The sequence below is a fragment of the Delphinapterus leucas genome, chromosome 5 (genome assembly GCF_059928025.1).
Source record: "Delphinapterus leucas isolate spDelLeu-1000000601 "Yukka" chromosome 5, BTC_Dleu_Yukka2, whole genome shotgun sequence".
Taxonomy (NCBI): domain Eukaryota; kingdom Metazoa; phylum Chordata; class Mammalia; order Artiodactyla; family Monodontidae; genus Delphinapterus; species Delphinapterus leucas.
In genome coordinates, this window is record NC_143133.1 from 18,941,088 (window position 1) to 18,960,075 (window position 18,988).

Genomic DNA, 18,988 nt, shown 5'->3' on the forward strand with positions numbered 1-18,988 from the left:
CCCAGCTTACCCTTCCCCTCAAGTCCATTCTCTACATCTGTGCCTTTATTCCTCTCCTGCCCCTAGGTTCTTCAGAACCTTTTTTTTAGATTCCATATATATGTGTTAGCATACAGTATTTGTCTTTCTCTTTCTGACTTACTTCACTCTGTATGACAGACTCTAGGCCCATCCACCTCACTACAAATAACTCAATTTCATTTCTTTTTATGGCTGAGTAATATTCCATTGTATATATGTGCCACATCTTATTTATCCATTCATCTGTAGATGGACACTTAAGTTGCTTCCATGTCCTGGCTATTGTAAATAGAGCTGCAACGAACATTTTGGTACATGACTCTTTTTGAATTACGGTTTTCTCAGGGTATATGCCCAGTAGTGGGATTGCTGGGTCATATGGTAGCTCTATTTTTAGTTTTTTAAGGAACCTCCATACTGTTCTCCATAGTGGCTGTATCAATTTACATTCCCACCAACAGTGCAAGAGGGTTCCCTTTTCTCCACACCCTCTCCAGCATTTATTATTTGTAGATTTTTTGATGATGGCCATTCTGACTGGTGTGAGGTGATACCTCATTGTAGTTTTGATTTGTATTTCTCTAATGATTAGTGATGTTGAGCATCCTTTCATGTGTTTGTTGGTAATCTGTATATCTTCTTTGGAGACATGTCTTTTTAGGTCTTCCGCCCATTTTGGATTGGGTTGTTTGTTTTCTTGATATTGAGCTGCAAAAGCTGCTTGTACATTTTGGAGATTAATCCTTAGTCAGTTACTTGATTTGCAAATATTTTCTCCCATTCTGAGGGTTGTCTTTTCATCTTGTTTATGGTTTTCTTTGCTGTGCAAAAGCTTTGAAGTTTCATTAGGTCCCATTTATTTATTTTTGTTTTTATTTCCATTTCTCTAGGAGATGGGTCAAAAAGAATCTTGCTGTGATTTATGTCATAGAGTGTTCTGCCTATGTTTTCCTCTAAGAGTTTTATAGTGTCTGGCCTTATATTTAGGTCCTTAAATCATTTTGAGTTTATTTTTGTGTATGGTGTTAGGGAGTGTTCTAATTTCATTCTTTTACATGTAGCTGTCCAGTTTTCCCAGCAACACTTATTGAAGAGGCAGTCTTTTCTCCATTGTATATTCTTGCCTCCTTTATAAAAAATAACGTGACTATATGTGCGTGGGTTTATCTCTGGGCTTTCTATCCTGTTCCATTGATCTATATTTCTGTTTTTCTGCCAGTACCATACTGTATTGATTACTGTAGCTTTGTAGTATAATCTGAAGTCCGGGAGCCTGATTCCTCCCCCTCCGTTTTTCTTTCTCAAGATTGCTTTGGCTAGTCGGGGTCTTTTGTGTTTCCATACAAATTGTGAAATTTTTTTGTTCTAGTCCTGTGAAAAATGCCATTGGCAGTTTGATAGGGATTACACTGATTCTGTAGATTGATTTGGGTAGTACAGTCATTTTCACAATGTTAATTCTTCCAATCCAAGAACATGGTATATCTCTCCATCTGTCTGGATCATCTTTAATTTCTTTCATCAGTGTCTTATAGTTTTCTGCATACAGGTCTTTTGTCTCCTTAGGTAAGTTTATTCCTAGGTATTTTATTCTTTTTGTTGCAATGGTAAATTGGAGTGTTTCCTTAATTTCTATTTCAGATTTTTCATCATTAGTGTATAGGAATGCAAGAGACTTCTGTGCATTAATTTTGTATCCTGCAACTTTACCAAATTCATTGATTAGCTCTAGTAGTTTTCTGGTGGCATCTTTAGGATTCTCTATGTATAGTATCGTGTCATCTGCAAACAGTGACAGTTTTACTTCTTCTTTTCCGATTTGGATTGCTTTTATTTCTTTTTCTTCTCTGATTGCTGTGGTTAAAACTTCCAAAACTACGTTGAATAATAGTGGTGAGAGTGGGCAAACTTTTCTTGTTCCTGATCTTAGAGGAAATGGTTTCAGTGTTTCACCATTGAGAATGATGTTGGCTGTGGGTTTGTCATATATGGCCTTTATCATGTTGAGGTAAGTTCCCTCTATGCCTACTTTCTGGAGGGTTTTTATCATAAATGGGTGTTGAATTTTGTCGAAAGCTTTTTCTGCATCTATTGTGATGATCATATGGTTTTTCTCCTTCAATTTGTTAATATGGTGTATCACATTGATTGATCTGCGTATATTGAGGAATCCTTGCCTCACGTGATCATGGTGTATGATCCTTTTAATGTGCTGTTGGATTCTGTTTGCTAGTATTTTGTTGAGTATTTTTGCATCTATGTTCATCAGTGATATTGGCCTTTAGTTTTCTTTCTTTGTGACATCCTTGTCTGGTTTTGGTATCAGGGTGATGGTGGCCTCATAGAATGAGTTTGGGAGTGTTCCTCCCTCTGCTATATTTTGGAAGAGTTTGAGAAGAATAGGTGTTAGCTCTTCTCTAAATGTTTGGTAGAATTTGCCTGTGAAGCCAACTGGTCCTGGACTTTCGTTCGTTGGAAGATTTTTTTTTTTTGCGGTACGCGGGCCTCTCACTGTTGTGGCCTTTCCCGTTGCGGAGCACAGGCTCCGCACGTGCAGGCTCAGCGGCCACGGCTCAGGGGCCCAGCTACTCCATGGCATGTGAGATCTTCCCGGACTGGGGCACGAACCCATGTCCCCTGCATCGGCAGGCAGACTCTCAACCACTGCGCCACCAGGGAAGCCCCTGTTGGAAGATTTTTAATCACAGTCTCAATTTCAGTGCTTGTGATTGGTCTGTTTATATTTTCTATTTCTTCCTGGTTCAGTCTTGGAAGGTTGTGCTTTTCTAAGAATTTGTCCATTTCTTCCAGGTTGTCCATTTTATTGGCATAGAGTTGCTTGTAGTAATCTCTCATGATCCTTTGTATATCTGCTGGGTCAGTTGTTATTTCTCCTTTTACATTTCTAATTCTATTGCTTTGAGTCTTCTCCCTTTTTTTCTTGATGAGCCTGGCTAATGGTTTATCAATTTTGTTCATCTTCTCAAAGAACCAGCTTTTAGTTTTATTGATCTTTGCTATTGTTGTCTTCTTTTTCATTTATTTCTGATCTGATCTTTATGATTTCTTTCCTTCTGCTAACACTGGGGTTTTTTTTGTTCTTCTTTCTCTAATAGCTTTAGGTGTAAGGCTAGGTTGTTTATTTGAGATGTTTCTTGTTTCTTTTGGTAGGATTGTATTTCTATAAACTTCCCTCTTAGAACTGCTTTTGCTGCATCCCATAGGTTTTGGGTTGCCTTGCTTTCATTGTCATTTGTTTCTAGGTATTTTTTGATTTCCTCTTTGATTTCTTCAGTGATCTCTTGGTTATTAAGTGTGTACTGTTTAGCCTCCATGTGTTTGTATTTTTTACAGATTTTTCCTGTAATTGATATCTAGTCTCATAACATTGTGGTCGGAAAAGATACTTGATACGATTTCAATTTTCTTAAATTTACCAAGGCTTGATTTGTGACCCAAGATATGATCTATCCTGGAGAATGTTCCATGAGCACTTGAGAAGAAAGTGTATTCTGTTGTTTTGGGGTGGAATGTCCTATAAATATCAATTAAGTCCATCTTGTTTAATGTTTCATTTAAAGCTTGTGTTTCCTTATTTATTTTCATTTTGGATGATGTGTCCATTGGTGAAAGTGGGGTGTTAAAGTCCCCTACTATGATTGTTTTACTGTCAATTTCCCCTTTTATGGCTGTTAGCATTTGCCTTATGTATTGAGGTGTTCCTATGTTGGGTGCCTAATTATTTACAATTGTTATATCTTCTTCTTGGATACATCCCTTGATCATTATGTAGTGTCCTTCTTTGTCTCTTGTAATAGTCTTTATTTTAAAGTCTATTTTATCTGATATGAGTATTGCTACTCCAGCTTTCTTTTGATTTCCATTTGCATGGAATATCTTTTTCCATCCCCTCACTTTCAGTCTGTTTGTCCCTAGGTCTGAAGTGGGTCTCTTGTAGACAGCATATATACGGGTCTTGTTTCTGTATCCATTCAGCCAGTCTATGTCTGTTGGTTGGACCATTTAATCCATTTACATTTAAGATAATTATTGATATGTATGTTCCTATTACCATTTTCTGAATTGTTTTGGGTTTGTTATTGTAGGTCTTTTCCTTCTCTTGTGTTTCCTGCCTAGAGAAGTTCCTCTAGCCTTTGTTGTAAAGCTGGTTTGGTGGTGCTGAATTCTCTTAGCTTTTGCTTGTCTGTAAAGGTTTTAATTTCTCTTTCGAATCTGAATGAAATCCTTGCTGTATAGAGTAATCTTGGTTGTAGGTTTTTCCCTTTCATCACTTTAAATAATGTCCTGCCACTTCCTTCTGGCTTGCAAAGTTTCTGCTGAAAGATCAGCTGTTAACCTTATGGGGATTCCCTTGTATGTTATTTGTTGTTTTTCCTTTGCTGGTTTTAATATTTTTTCTTTGTATTTAATTTTTGATAGTTTGATTAATATGTGTCTTGGCGTGTTTCTCCTTGGATTTATCCTATATGGGACTCTCTGCACTTCCTGGAGTTGATTGACTATTTCCTTTCCCATATTAGGGAAGTTTTCAACTATAATCCCTTCAAATATTTTCTCATTCTCTTTCTTTTTCTCTTCTTCTTCTGTAATTTGAATGTTGGTGTGTTTAATGTTGTCCCAGAGGTCTCTAAGACTGTCCTCAATTCTTTTCATTCTTTTTTCTTTATTGTGGTCTGCGGTAGTTATTTCCACTATTTTATCTTCCAGGTCACTTATCCATTCTTCTGTCGAGTTAATAAGCAGAAGATAATAATAATTAACTATTATTAATATAATAATAGTTATTCTGCTATTGATTCCTTCTAGAGAATTTTTAATTTCGTTTATTGTGTTGTTCATCATTGTTTACTCTTTAGTCCTTCTAGTTTTTTGTTAAACATTTCTTGTATTTTCTCCATTCAATTTCCAAGATTTTGGACCATCTTTACTATCATTATTCTGAATTCTTTTTCAGGTAGACTGCCTATTTCTTCCTCATTTGTTTGGTCTCATGGGTTTTTACGTTGCTCTTTCATCTGCTGTGTGTTTCTCTGTCTTGTCATTTTGCTTAAATTACTGTGTTTGTGGTCTCCTTTTCACAGGCTGCAGGTTCATAGTTCCCCTTGTTTTTGGTTTCTGCCCCCAGTGGCTAAGGTTGGTTCAGTGGGTTGTGTAGGCTTCCTGGTGGAGGGGACTAGTGCCTGTGTTCTGGTGGATGAGGCTGGATCTTGTCTTTCTGGTGGGCAGGACCGTATCCGGTGGTGTGTTTTGAGGTGTCTGTGAACTTATTTTGATTTTAGGCAGACTCTCTTCTAATGGGTGGGGTTGTGTTCCTGTCTTGCTAGTTGTTTGGCATAGGGTGTCCAGCACTGTAGCTTGCTGGTTGTTGAGTGGAGCTGGGTCTTAGCATTGAGATGGAGATCTCTGGGAGAGCTTTCACCATTTGATATTACATGGGGCCAGGAGGTCTCTGGTGGAGCAATGTCCTGAACTCAGCTCTCCCATGTCAGAGGCACAGGCCTGACACCTGGTCAGAGCACCAAGACCCTGTCAGCCACACGGTCAGGTGGGTGGGGAGTTTCTTGCCTTTGGGGAAGTCTGAGGTCTTCTGCCAGCATTCAGTAGCTGTTCTGTAGGAGTTGTTCCACATGTAGATGTATTTCTGATGCATTTGTGGGGAGGAAGGTGATCTCCACATCTTACTCCTCTGCCATCTTGAAGGTCTCCTCACATGATCTTTTTTTAGAGCACATGAGACTATGGAGAGACACAGACTTATGAGACACAGACTATGGAGAGAAATGTCTTTCAATTAATTTAAGAAGAAAATTCTAGTGATAAAAAGAAAGGTCACATGTCTATACTAAATATTTTGATTTTTTAAAATATGAGACACAATTAACAAATAGAACTTTAACTGAAGAAAAGGCTAATGTTAGGTAAAACAGTGATCTTACTGAAAAATGTCAGCATTCTCTCAAAAAGTGTTGCTGAGAGTGTGTATTAGAATAAGCTTGTATCAGTTGAAGCTAAGGTTAGGGAACAATTAAATCTCTGAGTTCTGAACTGAGAATAAGTTAATGCATTTTTATGTGATTTTCAAAGAAATGCAACACATATACACTTTTAACTACCTCTTTTAGTTTCTCCAAAATCAACTTTTATGTCTCTCTTCTAACAAAACATAACTACTCCTCCTCCATGAAAGAACTGGAGATCCTTCCAAAAGATGTCATTGTGAAATGGAACAGTCTCCCTTTCAAGACATAAAAGGAAGTTGCATTCAAGATGTGCCCAGGCTTCCTCAGTTGGAATATAGGAAGAATTCTGCAATAGGAATAGTGAACAGAAGGGGTTGGGTCTTAGGACTTCTAAATGCCAGCTACCCTTGGTCCCCCAGCTTTCTGACTGATGTTGTCTCCAGTAAGGATCACCAGCCATATGAAAGAAATTAAGCACTTATTTATTGAGCTGCACAAGCATTTAAAAAAAAATTTCCTTGTTAAAGGATTTTGGGTATTCTGTGTTGGAGAACCCATCTCAGTCCTAAGACTAAGGTGGGATTTCCTGTTGCCTTTGCAAATATGATACATAGGAACTGTAGGTTCAGGTATGTCTTAGAAGGAGAAAGAGAGAGAGAGAGAGAGAGAGAGACTGACTGCAGAGCAGACTACAAGTCCATGAAGTCAAACAGTTGTGTGGGAGGAGACAGGGCATAGACAGTGGTGGGTCTTCATCACCCTTCAGTACAGAGATCCTGTCTAAATTCCACCACATTTCTTCACTGTACTAGGAAAATGACAGTATCAGTTAGCTTTTAGTGCATTATAAACCCCACCACAAAATTCAGTGGCTTAAAGCAAAAACTACAAGACTCACAGGTCTGTGAGAGGCGATACTTAAGGCCTCTAAATACCTGGGCTCATAATGGTACATTGTCATTTCCCTTTCATTCTATTGCTCAAGGCAAGTCACATGACTAAACCTGAAGTCAAAGGGTGGGGAAATATACTCTGCTCCCTTAGAGAGAAGAATTGCAAGGTCTGTGGCAAAAAGCATGGACACAGGAAGGGGCAGCGAACTAGAGGCAGTGATGCAAGTTACCACAATGGTCACTGATCCAACAAACTTAAATTAGATATAGATACTGCTCCTTGAAGATTCAGGTGTCTCTGTGAGTATGTGGGAGTTAGGGATCATGGAAATGAGAGCAGGGCAAGCTTTTGAGTGGCATGTCTTGCAAAGGCACAATGCCTAAACCTGACATTTAGAGATTCAAGACTCCCTGAATCTAAGAGTATTTTAAAGCATTTGATCTACTGGTTCTACAGAGGAGCTGGGGGCCTCCCTCTCTATCTCAGAGCTGTGACACATAGAGCCAGCCAGGAACTTTCTCATCAAGACAGGTTAATGGAAGGTAGATGTTCAACAGAGGCAGGAACACATAAGGGGTAACTAACTATGGGAAATAGGTACATTTTCATACCAGTTTTGAGGAGCCTCAGTTACTTGGGGAAGTCTTAAGAAGGGCCCTGAGGTATTACAGATATGCCTCTGGCTCACTACCCTTATCAGGATTACTTAGAGGAAAAAATCTTTTGGTGACTATGCTTAACTTTTGTTGGGGGGAGTGTATAAATATAAAAGCGTTCTACTTTCCTGTAACTCTCCTGGCAGTTATGCAAAATGACCCGTCCCCCCAAACTTTTCCTCTAGTATTGGTTTCTTTAACAACACCTCAGCCAGTTTTTAAAAAAAATTTTCCACCTACTTTGGATATTAGAACAGTCTAATTCTGGCATTTTCAGATTTAGTCCTGTTCTCAAACTTGATTCAAAGTTCATCTTCTCCTGCCTCCAGCTCAGGCTAGATCTGCCTGAAGGGACCATGGTTGCATCTGTATCCATCCCCTCCTCCCTCTTCTAGCTGCATTTCAAGGGGGGCTGGGGGGAGGGGGGCAGAGTTGCCAAGCTGTTCTTGGTTGACCATGACTACACTTCTGTTCAGTGTCTACACAGCTGATGAGGAGGCCCCCCATCCTTTGCCAACATGGTGAGGAGGGAGCTTATTCTGGTACAGCTCCCTTAGGCGCTGGCTATCCTTTGCCAGGTCTGGCCATCTATTCTAGGCGACCCCCAGTTGTGGCATTTACTTGCAATGCATGGGCCTCTTTGCCAGCATCCTCCTTTCCAACATGCGTATGTACACACACTGCTTCCATTGCCCCAAACTATAGCCTCGGTTCGCACCTTCCGGCCAAGTGTTAGGTGGGCCAGCACACACCGGATCCATCCTCTAATGGAGACTGACAGGTCACAGGCAGAATGGTCCTTGGATGTCACCATGCCCTATCTCTCCAAATCTCTTTTCCCCTATTCAGATCACATGGGGGCCAAGCTTGAACTAAATCACATTATGGGGATAAAAATGTTGGTTCCCTCTTCTGGTAGGCACTCAATCTTTAGAAGAAATTCTCTTTTTTCCCCCTTTCCCTTTCCATTAGCTCTGGGGAGGGGAAAACTACACCTCTCTCCCTCTCAGTCCTCTTAGTGGGGGAGGGGAAGCAAAGGTGGGAGGTGCAAAGGTGGAAGGTGCATAGGGTGGATGGTGGGAGCAGTTCTGCTCCTTGAAGCTCTGGCAGAATGTGGCTGGCTCCAGGTGCTGGCAGCTCTCTGATTTTAAAATGGCTTTAGTCCACTGCAGCTGGACCCCCACTGCAGTTCAGAGACAACAGTAAAAGTCTTACTGAATGTCTTATTAGCTTTGGAATCAGGCAGAACTTGTTTCAAAACTGGGCTCTGCTACTTATTATTGAGTCTCGTTTTCTTCACCTGTAAAATGGTGTTGCTAGAAACTACTTCTCAGGGTTATTGTGATGGGAAAATGAATGAATGAATGTCATTTGGCTCACATATAAAAGGAGTTCATTAATATTAGCTATATTTTCTCATCATCTCATCCTCCATGTCCACCTCCTGCACCTTACTTGTAACCACCTCTGCACATCTGTATATCTATATAGACAAATATAAATGTATATGTATGTTATGTGCGTATAAAATCTAGGCCTTTGATGTTTTTGCCCCTTGAATCCATGTTTTGTTATTGGTGGAGAAAAATACATTTGGGACATAAATTTTCAACATTCAGTAGCAGTAGTCCTAAGTTCTTATATGACTCATCAAGTCATAAGTTACAAGGGTATCAGGTATGGACTTCTACTTCCTGCAGCACATTTGTGTAGGTGTATTCTTACCAGAAACCCTCCATAATGCTACCTAGCCATTCTGGTCTCTGTTTCTACAGAAATGACTAGGATGAAAGAAAGAAAGACTGAAACAAAGAAATGTGATTGTTTTTATGTTTTACCATCAAGAATATCATTTTAGTTCAAATGAGATCATTCAAATGAGAATAAACAAATTTAAATAAAAAAGAAGTTTTGATGCTGATTTCTAAACTGAATGGGGTTTTCCCTGATAAAATCTACAAAGCAGAATATTTAGCCTGAGAAAAATATCTGCTGCATATAACCATAATCATTACTCACGATTTCACACCTTCACATACAGTAGATTTTTAAAAAACTCAATAGGTTGAGAGATTTTTAGGATATTTGGACTCTATGTTTAAAGAAGGGAAAGGTAGCTTAATTATTCATTCAACAAACATTTGTTACAAAGCTAAAGAGGCTCTGTCCCTCTTCTCCATTGCTTTAAAGTGTAGAGATTAGTCTAACACAGGAGAAATGAAGTGAGTTTAAAAAATCAGACTTCAGTATCTACCTATTCTTCACCGCCTAACAGCTCCACCAACTTTTGACACCGTCAACACCTCTACCATCACAAAGCATTCTTAAAATGACCTGCTGTATTTGCCTTGCAGGAAAGTCTACAAGAACTGGAGAAATCTTGATTCATTGCTTCTCAAAGTTTCTGCAAAATTTACACAATATTGTCCTGACACTATATTGTCCTGACATTGGACAAATGTGTAGAATACCTATGTTCAGGTTCTGCTTTCATTTACAAGTACACACACACACACACACACACACACACACACACACACACAGAGCTTAAAAGTAACTGGGAGAGAGGCAGAATTTTTGTTTGATTTTGTTTTTAGACAGAGATTGAATGAGAATGCACTAATAACTATGGCTTGTTTTGACTAATATACATGACTACAATAGTTTTGACATACCAACAAAAAAATTCCATGAGTTATACTCACACACATAGATAATAGCCAAGGAATCAGAGTAATAGGGTGTGGGAATTGAAGGGTCTCAGAAGTCACTTGCCTGGATCTCTCATTTTACTGGTAAGGAAATTTAGGTCTTTGACTGTCAGGAAAAATTTGAAAGACATTTAAATAGGAAAAAAAATCGCTGAGTGTCCTGTCTAATACATCTTTCCAGGTTGTCTGGTTCTACAGGGGTCTGAGAACAGTCGTTGAGTTATTTTATAACTCAGTAAGTCTTAGAAAACTTATAGTAACGCAAATGATTCTTTTCCATAGAAATGCAAATTAACATTTTCATGTGGAACACAATTGATTATTGCCCTGCGGATAATGATCAGTTTTTCATCTGTTTGCAAGTTCATTTCGGCTTTCCTAATGATATACATATGCATGCTTTTGAACCAGTTGTATTATCTTACTGGTTCCCTCATTAATTAATGTATTAATCACAGCCCTCATCTTAGTTCCCCATTTAGCATATCAAGGGACAGACTCGGCCAAGTGGATTCTAGGGTTTTTCCTTAGGGAGGTCCAGATACGAAGGGGAAGGGCGTGAACTTGCTTGTTCTGTCTCCAGATGACTGTGGAAAAAGAAGGGAGACAGAGGCAGTGACAGGCAACAGTCAGATGCAGGTCCCCACCATCAGTTACAAACAAACAAACGAACAAATAAATAAATAAATAAAAGATTGATCGATCAATCAATCTGAGTCTTGCTGTGAATGTGGTTTCTTGAACCCAGCCCGGGCCTACTGAATCAGTCTATGAAGGTGAGCTTCATGCACCCTCAGGTTTGAAAATGACTGCTCCAGAATCACAAAATACTCTGAGACTATAAAAAGGAAGGGGAAACATGAATTAAATGAGGCAAGAGGAGAAAGCCCTTCAACCCTGATGTAGTTCAAATTTTCACAGGGAATGACCCATAGAAAACTATACCCTTGGTCTAATGGTATAAGGGCTTCAAATGTGGGTATAGCTTTGGCAAGATTATCTTCTATTTAATTGCCAGAAGCTACCCGAGAGTGTTTTCATACGGTTCTCCAAGCCTAGTAAAGGCCTTATCTTCAGTGCTATTTCTAATGATTGCTGCAGAACCCACCCCAAGCAGCCCCTGCTTCAGCAAGGAAGAATTAGGATATTTTTCTAATGGGGATCTGTTCATTTTTACAATGAACAAAGAAAAATTGTAGTTCTTTGAGATTTTGTTTGTTCATTTGGTGATTCAGAGCTTAAACATAAAACACTAGTTTCAAAAGAGGAGATGTCCAAAATTCACCTACCCTGAAGAAGTCAAACAAACTTTTCTATGACAGGAAATAATGTTATCCTTACAGAAAAATGCAGGGAGGCAAACAGTCAGGGCTCAGGGCCATCCTAGACATTGGGGGCTAAAGAAACATACTGTAGAGCACATTGAACGCACCTCTGGTCTTAATGGTTCTAAAAACGTCAGTGTAACTAAACTAAGTAGGTTACAGAAGATTTGGACATCAGCGTAATTCAAAACGCTCCTGCCTCTCATGTCTGAATATGTGCATCGAGAGTGGCTCAAATGTTGGGAAACCAAAATAGATTCTGTACGGTGTTGAGAAAAATACCTTAAACCATTTCATGAAGAGAAAAGGAGGCACTGTTGAAGCAAAGTATTGAAATATGGCTTATACAAAACTGCCTTTGTGCTTGTTAAGGTAGCCCAGGCACTTTCCCTAATTCCCACTTAGCAATAACTGCATTTCTATATGTGCCTCATGCTTGTCACTGAAGAGGCTGAAAAGAAAAATCAGTCATGGCCCTCGAGGAGCTTTAACAGTTTTATTAACAGCTTTAACAGTTATATTGATGAGCTTGTGGAGCCATTAAAGACACTCTTCTCAGTAACACCAGATGTTAAAATTCCACAAATAAAATACATTGTTGGTCTGGCTAAAGCTACATTTAAAGCTATATATATATTGAAGAACTGAGGTTAAGTCTCAACGCCGTAATTTGAGTATCTCTTAGATGACATGTTACAAGATTGACTTACAGCCGTAGCTCGTGCTAAAGTCCTCCAGTGATTCCTCGTGACCCAAAAACAGACCCTAGACAGTGAGACCACTTTTTATAGAAATGCATGAATAGAAGCCCAATATAAGCTCTTGACATCAGAGTTAGCAGAATTCAGTAAATGCATACATAATGTCTATCGATGACTTAATCACTTAAGCAATGACTTAACTCAGCCTACGGAAGCATTAGCCGACCCCCCATCCCTCTTTGCTCCTAGAGTTCAGGTGGCATAATGTGGATCTGAAAGACCACCCTGAACAAAGTATGGAGTTACATATTCATCAGAATACAGCTGCGGGATATGGAGATCTTAGTTGTTCAAGTGGCACCAAAGCTAGCAAAGTTGTATTGTTATTAAGGTCTACTATATTTATATCAGGGGCCTCCACCGTGTAATAATAAGTTGAAAATCAACTCTCTATGCAAAGTGTTAATAAAAAAAAGAAAACACTGAGGAATAGAGAATTAAACAAAATTCAAAATATTATTTTGCTTCAGGTCTTTGAAAAGCCTTTATATGCCAGTATTTCCTAGTAGTGCAGGAGATAAGACATGCAGAATTTCCCAGATATATTTGACTATGGTATCAGTTAAGATTAAGTTCAACTAAGAGTGATAGAAAAAAATATAAAATATCAGTGTCTTAGTGTCTTAAACTAGATAAAAGTTTATTTCTTTCTTAAGTAAAATTCCAGACATAGATAGTCCAGAGCTGCTTCAGCTCTTTAGGGTGTCATGACTCAGGTTTCCATTGTTAAGACCACCTCATGGTCCCATATGGCTGCTCCAGCTCCAACTTATACACCCATATTTCATCTAGCAGGAAGGAGGAAATGAAAAAGAGAAGAGAAGCCCCTTTCCCTTCAAGGACACTTCCCTAGAGGTTACAAAGTGACGTTAGATTACATCCTATTGATCAGAACTTAATTCCATGACCACGTCTACCTAAAAAAGAGAACTAAAAATGTAGGCTTTATTCTATGCAGCCACATACGTGGTTAAAAATTATATTTGTACGGAAGAAGAGGAGGGGACCATGAATAGTCTCTGCCACAACCATGAAACTCTTTATTTCATGGAGCACTTCACAAAATAAAGGTGTGGAAAGGTCGGTGTAAGTTAATTACTTTTCTCAGTATTTTCTCAATTGCTAAGAATCAGTGTCCAAGGCAATCTACTGGAAGAGTCTGAGAACCAGGACTGGCAAACTGATTTACCAAGGAATTCTAGCAGGAACCAGAAGCGTGAAAAGGAGAATTAATGTTATTTCATTTGCATTTAGCGATTGCAATAATTCACTTGAAAGCAGAATGCTTCCTCAAACACTGGGAAGCCATCTCTTTGAAATGTAATCATCAAGAAAAACAGAACACTTATCTCCCAGTTTCTGTGGGAAAGTAGGAGCCTAACTTGAGTGGGCACCTTGCTCTAAATTACAAAGTGATCTCTTTTCATAAAGATAATAAGAACTTTGTTCTTCCTTTAGATAAAGCCAATTAGATAATGCAGAGGGTCACCTCAATTACCAGATACGTTTAAGACGAACTGTAAGACACAGATGTAGAGAATGGACTTGAGGACACGGGGAGGGGGAAGGGTAAGCTAGGACGAAGTGAGAGAGTGGCATTGGCATGTATATACACTACTGAATGTAAAATAGATAGCTAGTGGGAAGCAGCTGCATAGCACAGGGAGATCGGCTCGGTGCTTTGTGACCACCTAGAGGGGTGTGATAGGGAGGGTGGGAGGGAGATGCAAGAGGGAGGAGATATGAGGATATATGTACATGTATATGTATAGCTGATTCGCTTTGTTAAACAGCAGAAACTAACACAACATGTAAAGCAATTATGCTCTAATAAAGATGTAAAAAAATAAAAGATGAACTCTGTAATGAATGGTGCCGTCAAGTCCTCTTTTTTGAGGGCTAGTTACCGTTTACCTTGAGCACATGTATGGAATGGGTAGTTATCTGCCTGGCTATGTAAAAGGGTGAGATTTCTTTCTGTTTTTGCAGTCTCTCAGTGGATTGCCTGTGATGCACATCACATTCTGGATTAATGCTTATTCAGTAACAAAACTGTTTTCTTTCTCCTCTACTTTTGTGGAGAATTTTTCTTGGTTGGCAGGAGATTTTTTAAAGTTTATACTCTGCAACGTTTTCCTCAATCTCATTTGCATCACATCACTTAGTGTATTCTCTGACACAAGTAACAGACTGTTGTAATTTAACATTGAGCTGCCTAACTGGAGCTTTTTCTTGGTGTGGCTCAAGCAAAGATTCAATTAAAGGAAAAAGATTTTCTACAGAGAGATGTTAATTGACATTAGCTGCTTTCAAATTCTTGGGTGTTGAGTTCTGTGTTCACCATAGAGTCAGTGAGATTCTTTACACTGTTGTCTTGTGACTGCAAAACCCAGTTCCATTGCTCAAAACAGGCTGCAAACCACAAAGATAAGAAGCTCCCAAAGCCTTTACTTAGTGTATTAGTCACCTGGGGGGCTTAAAACAACAGAAATGTATTGCCTCACAGTTCTGGAGGCTAGAGGTCTGAAATCAAGGTGTTGGCAGGCCTGCACCCCCTCTGAAACCTGTAAGGCAATCCTTCCCTTCTTCTTCCTAACTTCTGGTGATTTGTCGGTGGTCTTTGAGGTTGCAGCTGCATAACCCAATCTCTGCCTTCATCATCACATGGTGTTCTCCCTCTGTCTTTGTGGCCATATTCTCATAAGGACACCAGTTACATTGGAGTAGGTCCCCACCCAATTCCAGTATGACTTCATCTTAAATAAGTACATCTGCAAGAATCCTATTTCCAAATAAGGTCACATTTTGAGGCTTGGACAGTTAGAGCTTTAACATATCTTACTTGAGGGGACAAAATTCAACCCATAACACTTAGTAAGAGTCACCATAACAAAGTTACCCTCCCTGGCCCTGCCAGATGCCTCAATCTTCATGTGTTAAGGTGCTCTCCAATATTTTACTCCTAGTTTATTTTTTAAACAATAAAGAGAAAAATTCTCCCTGTCCAAGTTCTGAAGTATAAAGGAGTTGGATGGCATTTGGAGGTAAAACTTAAAACTTTTGTTTAATTAGTAAGGGCTGGGCTGGAGGACACAGTTTCTGAATGCAGGTGAGCTTCCTAACACTGAAGCCCAGAATTCAATTCACCCATCCAGCAGCAGGGCAGACAGATCACACATACATCACTCATGTAATCAAGATGTGCCCAGGTTTGACCTTGGCCCTGGTATTTTGCCGAAAGAGCCATACAGATGCCTACTTTCACAGCATTTCTCACATCCTGAAACTTGTGGGTGATCAGAGGTTGGGTGATATCATAATCATAGGGGACCGTCATAGATGATCAGCTTAACAGTGACAGTAACACAAACAAGAGTTTTGAACAAGGGATGTCATTTGGATTTATCAATGATCTGAATAACTATCTGGATAGTCCCTTTCAAATTATGGGCAAGTAATGAAGATTGAACTTGTGTTAAAATTCTTATTATCAAATTCTGGGAAGATGACAACGGTGGGAATGGCAAGCTTTTGGATCTTCCCAAATCCCAGTATAGAGAAAACAGCGAAATTAAAACAAAAAACAAACCAGTGTACAACATTTACAACAAAACTAGGTGACAAGGTACTCCATGAACCCCAAAGTGCGAACCAGCAAGAGTCACAAGATCAGCACATAATCAGCAACTGTTCAGGAGAAAGCAGAGGGAAGCCAGGAGACGACTGACAACCTGATAATAGGAGACACCAAGATGGCTACCAGATCCTCAGGAGGAGGTGGGACAGTGAGAGCAGCAGCAGGGATGAGAGGGGTTTGCCCCTGGCTTAGCAGGAGAGGCAAAAGGCCTGCAGGAAGCCGGGCTGACGGGCTTAGCAGCACGCCCTCCTCACCTTCCATAGGGCCCTACACCCAGGCAAGATGGTCAGAGATGAATCAAAATTGAGCAGAAAGGAACAAAAGAGATGAAGGAAAGAGAAGGCCCAGATAAAAGTGGGGCAGATGAATAGAGGAAGAAAAACTCAGAAAAATCATTTTAAAATTAAAAATATATATACTCAACACCACACAGAAACAACAGGAGTTGTTAGAACAAAATATCCTTCTGATAGTCAGGAAAACTTAATTCATATAGAAATGAGTAACAGAAAACGTCAAGGCCAAATCCCGTACAAAGACGCTATGTGTCTTCAATAAAAAGTCCTATCTGAGAATTTTTCACATCTTGTGAGGATGAATTAAATTATCATTTTGCCACCTTAAGCTTTCACGAGAAGGAAAAAGTCCAAAGTCTGGATAAATTACTTTCTATTTTGACATAATAAAGAATGTGAAGAGAAAGGGAATGGAATACATTGTTAGAAAAAATATTTAAAACACATTTTAATTTCACTAATCAACTTTTAATTTGTGACTACTAAAATTATTATAATAATTCTATTTTTTAAATTATTTTTCAGATTTATTATTGATTTCTAGTTCTTTCTCTTATGACAATACTTGGTTTTGACCTTGATTTCAGCCAAGTATTGACATTAACTTCTGGTCCTCTAGCATTTGGAAAAAGTATCCATCAGTGCATATCCACCCTGTACAATTTATGGTCTGGATGGCAGAAAGAGAACATGGATTCTCAGTGGGCTGCTTCCTCCCAAAAGGAGAATGAGAGGAAGGAGTTGGGCTATGCACCCTCAACATCTTTTTCTAGATTCTTCAATCAGATTAAGGATTTATCAATTATCTATAATAAAAACCACTTGAAAACTCTAATTTGAAAAGATACATGCACTCCAATATTCATAGCAGCACTATTTACAATAGCCAAGACATAGAAACAACCCAAGTGCCCAACGACAGACATGTTTAAGAAGAAGGGGTGTGTGTGTGCGTGTGTGTGTGTGTGTGTATGTGTGTGTGTGTATATATAATTATATACATAATATTCCATTATATATAATATATATTATATTATATATAATGGAATATTATATATATATATAAATGGAATATTACTCAGCCACAAAAACGTTTGAAATATTGCCATCTGCAGCAACCTAGAGAATATCACACTAAGTGAAGCAAATCAGACAGAGAAAAACAAATATTATGTAATATCACTTAAATGTGGAATCTAAAAAATAACACAGATGAATCTATATACAAAACAGAAACAGACTCACAGACATAGGAAATAAACTATGTTACCAAAAGGAGAAGGGAGCAGGGGGAGGGATGAATTAGGAGTGTGTAATTATCTGTTAACTCCTGTACATAAAATGGATAAGCAACAAGCATTTACTATATAACACAGGGAACTATATTCAATATCTTATAATAATCTATAATGGAAAATAATATGAAATATATATATATAACTGAATCACTTTGCTGTACAACTGAAACTAACACAATATTGTAAATCAGCTACACTTCAACTTAAAGAAATAAATTAAAAAAAACCCTTAGTAACTTAAAACAACAACAATTTTAAATGTTCATAATACCATGAGTTGTTGTTGCTTCAGCATCACATATACTAAAATTTAAACAATACAGAGGTTAGCATGGCCCTGAGCAAAGATGACATGCAAATTCACAAAGTATTTCATATTTTTAAGGGGTCAATTTTTCAAGAAGATATAATAATTGTAAATACATATACACCCAACATAGAGCACCTAAATATATTCAGCAAATAGTAATAGATCTGGAAAGAGAAATAGACAGCAATACAATAACAGTAGGGGACTTGAATACCCCACTTTCAGCAATGGATAGATCATCCAGACAGAAAATCAACAAGGAAATATTGGATTTGAACCCTACATTAAATGGATCTAACAGACATTTATAGAGCATTCCATGCATCAGCGGCAGAACACTCATTCTTCTCAAGTGCACACAGAATATTCTCCAGGATAGACCATATGATAGGCCACAAAGCAAATCTTAGTAAATTTTAAAAGACTGAAATAATACCAAGTATATTTTCCAACCACAATGGTATAACTTGAAATCAACAATAAGAGGAAAGTTGGAAAATTTACAAGCATGTGGAAACTAAACAACATACTCCTGAACAATGAGTGGGTCGAAGAACAAACATAAAGGGGAAACCAAAAAATATCTCAAAACAAATGAAAATGGAAACATAGCACACCAAAACATTTGGGATGCTGCAAAAGCAGCTCTGAAAGGCAAGTTTACAGCAATAAATGCATATATTAAGAAAATAGAAAAATCTCAAATAAGCAACCTGACTTTACACCTCAAAGAATTAAAGAAAAAAGAATGAAGACCAAAGTTAGCAGAAGGAAGGAAATAACAAAGATCAGAGCAGAAATAAATGAAACATAGACCAGAAAAACAATAGAAGAGATCAATGAAACTAAGAGCTGGTTTTTCAAAAAGATAAACTTTTAGCTAGACTAAGAAAAAAGAGAAAAGACTCAAATACAATCAGAAACTAGAGAGGAGACATTACAAATGATATTACAGAAATACATAGTATTGTAAGAGATTACCATAAGCAATTATAGACCAACAAATTGGATAAGCTAGAAGAAATGGATAAATTCTTAGAAGCATACAGCCTACCAAAACTGAATATGGAATACACTCACAGACATAGAAAACAGACC

At 38.4% G+C, this 18,988-nt stretch overlaps 1 non-coding gene across 1 annotated transcript; it reads left to right on the forward strand.

Annotated features, from left to right (window-relative positions):
- Positions 1 to 17,859: 17,859 nt before the first annotated feature.
- LOC115801978 (U6 spliceosomal RNA) lies at positions 17,860 to 17,962 on the forward strand. Its single transcript, XR_004022354.1, has one exon. It is a non-coding gene; the product is annotated as a U6 spliceosomal RNA (small nuclear RNA).
- Positions 17,963 to 18,988: the final 1,026 nt, after the last annotated feature.